Raw genomic sequence first — 6,000 nt, forward strand, 5'->3', positions numbered from 1 at the left:
AACTGTCTAAAAGACAGATTTGTAGCAGAACTCAGCTATAATCTGCTTGTCAAAGACCTAAATAATTTATTTCAGAACAAAGGAAGGAGAAGTACGGCAGGTGGGAGTGGACAGAAATTCAATAATTGCCATCCCAGAAAAATACTTCTATCCACTTTAAAGGCACAGCAAACAGCAGGTTCGGGGCTTCATGGGAAAAAAGAGCATATTTAGTCAATTAAAACACGAGCTGAATGTCAAATGACTAAATGTAGTCAGGAGTGAAAGCCTCTTCATGCCTCCTTAGATTAGCTGATTGTGAGTGGGGAGGTTTGACTTTCAGCGATCACTTAATTAGGTATAGCTCACTAATGCACCGTCATGATCATGTGGACAAGGTCAAAACAATCAGCTGAAGTTCAAACTGAGCATCTTCTGGGATCTGTTCCTCATTACAGCCATGTCTAAGCTTTACAGGGAGGAAAAGAGCGTCAGAGGAGTATGAGAAGTGTGGTTTGAGCTGATAGAAAAGCAACAATAACTTACTTGTTACAACCAGAGCTACAGAAGAGCATCTCTAAACACAATACAGCAAACCTTGAAGCAGATTTACTAAAGCAGGAGAAGACGGGCGATGAGGAAAAGACTGGAAAGATGTCATTTCATCCATGCTGCAGCATGTGTATGGTAGGGTCAGATTTTAGGAATGCCTGACAGCCCACCAACACTTAGACACATTTTTGGTACCACATGCCTCTAACATTATTTTTAGTTTGATAGTTCTGAAAGCCCCGAAGTTTTGAAGAAATAGCAGATACATTTGTATTTCAACCCAAAACGGCTGTGAGTGATGGGATGACCCGCAGCAATGGGCAATCAAAGGGAGTGAGTGCTGGTGTCCCATCACTGAACAGAGCAGTGATAAAGAAAAGTGTTAATTCTTGATTGTTTGACAGTGGTTATATAAGTCAGAAACACACAAACACCTCTGAACAGACATAAAGGAATATTCTGAATTTTTTTGTGTGATGCTGACAGTGTTAATTTTGTCGACTAAAACTATAACTAGAAATTTTTCGTCAACAGCTATTTTTTGCATGTGTAAATCTAGACTGAGACTAACCAAAAATAGATCCTTAATGACTAAAACGGACTAAAATGAAATCTCTGGATGATTCAAATTAATTGAAATCTTGTCCAAAATTTACAGTTCTTGTGCAAAAAGATGCTTGAAGTCACTGCTCAACTGACATATGTTGTGTCTAAACATTTTTGTGACTGTCCGCCATGTTTACTTCCTTCATTTCTCTGTTTTTGTTCGCATCGACTGCCTCTCGACCATGTTTTTCAAAGCACGTGAAAGTAGGGCAGTGATAATGGAAGATTAAATGTAAATGATGTCAATGGACTGACCCAACTGGAACCAGTTCTCAACTGGAACCAATTCTTGATTCCCATCCCTACCTTAATGTATTTTAGACTGTAAAAGAAGTATTTCCTAAAAGGCTTGAATGAAATGAGTGTAGAGCAGGGATGTCAGAATCAATCACAGCAGGGTTCTGACTTTTGGTCTAACCTGACGGCCTGACTGGGTCAAAATTTCCCATAAACTGTCAACCCCATCTTCACCGCTAACGAATTATAGGAAGACAAAAAAATAACATCGATGATAAATGATTTTGAGATTAAAAAAAAAAAGTCAAAAGTTAAAATCATGATTTTTAACAGTTAAAGTACTAAATAAAATTCAAAGTCATGGATTTAAAAGGGTCAAAATATGACACAATATTCACAATTTCAAGTTTAAAATGTCAAAATGTTAAATAGAATTATATAATCGTTAGTTTAAAAGGTCAAAATTCCAGATAAAAACTTTTATGCTATGGTTTTCAGCTACATTGTGATAATACTTTATACTAGGCCTGGGTGATATGGCCTAAAAATCATATCACGGTATTTGTCTTGCCTTTGACGGTAACGGTATTATATCGTGGTATTACAAATTTTAAAGAGATAATGCTTTTAAATCCTAATTCAAGTGTTATGAACCCCCTTTCTCCCCTTAAAGGGACACTTCAATGTTTTGGCAAAGCAAAACATTTGCTTTCCCTCATCAAACTCATCAAATACACAATCCAACAACTCCAAAATGCTCTTGTGGACAAGTTGTGACCTTCACATTCCCCACGCTATGAAATAATAACGTATAATTATTTAACATTATGACACATTAAGCAAATACTAGGAACTATTTCTTGACTGAACCACTGGGCGGAGTGACACAGTGCAGCAGCCATGTCTGGAATGTAGTTCTGGCTTTGCATTTAACTTTAAAACATCTCTGTCTCGTAATGTTCCATGATTATTTCATAGCGTGGTGAATGTACAGGTCACAACTTGTCCATGAGAGCGTTTTGGAGTTGTTGGATTGTGTATTTGATGAGTTTGATGAGGGAAAGCAAAAAATACCGTCTGCTTCCATAGCATTAGCTGTGCAGCTGGTATATCGGTCCCACCAGATCTAGAAACAGCTTACACCGACAACTAAAGGAAACAAACTTATTACTAAGACTATAGGAATTATGGCAATGGGCAAATTTGCCAAAATGTTTAAGTATCCCTTTAAAACAAGCCTTTGATGGCATACTGATTTATGCTCTAAAGCACTGGAGTACAGAAAAAAATGTTATTTTCCTTTAGGTTTATTTCTGTCTTACTACAGCCCAAGTTTAACATTTTATCTGTATCCTGATGAGGTGTTCAGCTGCTAAAGACTTGAGCACGTTTCCTGATGAAGGCGTTCACAATAAAAGTGTTTCAGAAAAAATAACACCCGCAGACTTTGAGCTTTGAAGAGCTTGACAGCAGTAGTTGTTTAGCATTGATTTAGCTTAGCTTTAGCTTTCTTACTGGCGAGTTTTTCCAGCTAGTTTACATCTGCTTCTCTGACCTCATTTAACATCACAGTCTGGATCTTTGGCTCACCATGGACTTAGAAAAGAAAGTCAGAGGAAAAAAAAACACACTTTTAAACAGTAGTTTAAGCCGTTGTAAGATGGATAGCTGCAGCGCAAGGCTAAAGATGATTCGAAACTAGCCAAAGCAGCACTTAGCTTGCATTAAAGCCCCATGCAGGCTGACAGAGACGGCACACTGACTTTGTTGCGGTACAGCGATCAAACTTTGAGAGGAAAGAACGCATTTTGTCCATTAACCATGCTTAGTTACAACGGCAAGAGTGGGTGATGTTCGATTAGCTACCTGGCTACACATAATGCTAGCGCTAAACGTGCTAATGACTGGACTCAGCCTGATGACGGTGTTGCAAAAATCCACTCTGTGGCAGAAATTTTAATACTGGTTTTACCCACCACCATTACAGTATACTACAGGAAAAAATGGGATGGTTTAGTGGAATATAAACTGGATAATACTGCAGCATGTTAGACATTAGTACACCACTTTGTAATTCTGTAATCCTGACTGAGTGAACTCCCAGATTAAAAACACCACTGAAAAATGACCCCTGAAAGAATCTGAGGCTTACATTTAGACCCTTATCACTTCAGTTGATTATGTGCTTTAGTGTTGCATATTTTATCTGCATTAATCAAATTACTGCCAACACGCTGACACACAGTGAAACGGTAGGCTTTGCTACCCCGAGGCTCTGCACCCTGAGGCGGCTGATCACTGCGCCTCATTGGTTATCAGCTCTGAGTGATTCATCTGCTTTGAAAGCTGAGCAGCCTCTAAAAAGCTTCACAGAGATGTTTAACACTAAGAGACGGGACTTTACAGCTCATCATAACATTTTTGCTTGTTTTGGTGATAATAGTAGGCTCTTCTTCTGCTGCCAGATAATCACTACTCTGGGTATGGAGCTCTGAATCATCGCCCACATGTACCATCTTCTCATCAATTCAAATAATGGAGTGAAATATGCAATTTAGTCTTCATCATTTCTGTTCTAACATCAGTGCCAGCAGAGTGACCTCACGAGTAAAACAAGCATTTAAACTGTTGAAATGACAGGATTCTGCAGACGGGGGTTTCCCTGCAAACACACTGGCGGTTTATATGAACTGAGGCTCTTTCCTTTGATGAGGAAACACACTTTACTCCTCCAGTTTCTCTCATTTGTCCAATCTAAAGTCTGTGGAGTGGCTTTTTGAGTTGTTGACAGGGTCCTGCTCATTAGTAAATGAGAGAAACTGTCCTTTGGGTTTCTACTCAGAAAGAGTCAGTAAAACCTGCCAGGCTTTTTCCTTGTCCTTCTTTCTCCCTGTAGGCTGCCTCGCAGTCCTTTATTTGGGTTTTTGATCTTTCTTTGTTCTGTTTATATCCTCTTTGTTTCCTGGGAGGCATTTCCCATCTTTATCAGAGATTTGGAGCAAAGTTTTATTGTTAGCCATTACACTATGTGTAACTTGATAGAATTGTGTTTAGGTGTTATTGTCATACACCTATCAGCCCTTACACTGACCACCTGGACAGAGGAACGCTATCCAATACAAGCTCCTAATATTTTGCTCTACTGGCGTACGAAAATAAAAACTGGAACCGTAGAAGCTTCATCATGGTAGCATCAATAGTTTTGCTCTTACATGGCATCAAGATTGTCAGAATTTTGGTGCTTTCATTCTTTTCACTACTACTTTCACTATTTAAACCAATGCATTCTTAAAGTCCCCATAAAGTGATAAAATAAATCTGTACTTTAGGTTTCTCATATGATAGGCCATAGTGTCATGAAGCACCAGGCCAAATTTTAGTCATGAAAAATATCTAAAATTAAGCTTCAAAATCATGAAAAATGAGGCAGTGCTATCTGCTCTAGGATGGCGTGGGCATGTCTGTTGAATAAGCTGAAGCCACGCCCACTCAGGAGAAATAGGATCCTCTTAAATTTAAATAATGATACAACCTGAATGGAGGAAAGCACTCACGCCATTAACCTGCCAGTGGCCTGGCTCTGTGCAAGAGAAAAGACAAAGTCCGTTGTCTGGATCAAATCTCTGTTATGATGCTTTAAATCAGGGGTGTCAAACTCAAGGCCGGGGGGCCAAATCCGGCCCATGGTACAGTTATACCCGGCCCAGATCATATCATATTTTTATTATAACTGGCCCACCAGTATGAGGTCTGCAGATCTACTCCAGTATAACAGTGTAAACAACCATAATGATCAAAAATATCCTTTTTAAGTCATAAGAATTAGAATGAGTAAAGAGTTAAAATGATGCGATAAAAAGTCAGGAATGTGGAAAAACCCATTTGTGTTTTCATTTCATATTTTCTAATTTGCATCTCACAATTACGACTTTAAGTTATGGTTTTGACTTTTTATATCATAATTTGACCTTTGAGATTCACAATTTTGATTTTTAAGTCATATTTTGACATTGTAAAGTAACAAATTTGAATTTTATCTAACAATTTGACAGTTTCAACTCCTAACTTTGAATTTTAATTTCAAATATTAACCTTTTTGATTTAAAATCGTACATTTTTATCTCATATTTTGACATTAAAAACCCAGTATTTTTAATTTTATCTAATATTTTTACATTAAAAACTCTTTATTTTTAATTGTATCTCATATTAGTAGATCTTTAAAACTCTTGATTTAGATTTTTTTTCTCATATCTAGACCTCTTCAACTCCTAAATATAACTTTTAACCCCAAATATTGACCTTTTCAGTTCAAATTGTTAATGTTTTTATCTCATCTTTTTGCCCTTTAACTCGTCGTTTTGTTTTAAACTCGTGTTTTTTAAAATTTATCTAAAGTTTTGACATTTAAAACTTAAAATCATGAATTTTATCTAATATTTTGACCCTTTTAAATTCATAATTTTGCATTTTATGTAGTACTTTTAACAGTTTAAAATCTTAAATTTATCTTTTGACTTCTTTTAAAATCTCAAAATCATTTATCATCAATGTTCAGTTTTCTCCCTATAATTTGTTAGCGGTGAAGATGAGGTTGACAGTTTATGGGACATTTTTGACCAAGTT

The sequence above is a fragment of the Cheilinus undulatus genome, linkage group 24, assembly GCF_018320785.1.
Source record: "Cheilinus undulatus linkage group 24, ASM1832078v1, whole genome shotgun sequence".
NCBI classification, from domain to species: domain Eukaryota; kingdom Metazoa; phylum Chordata; class Actinopteri; order Labriformes; family Labridae; genus Cheilinus; species Cheilinus undulatus.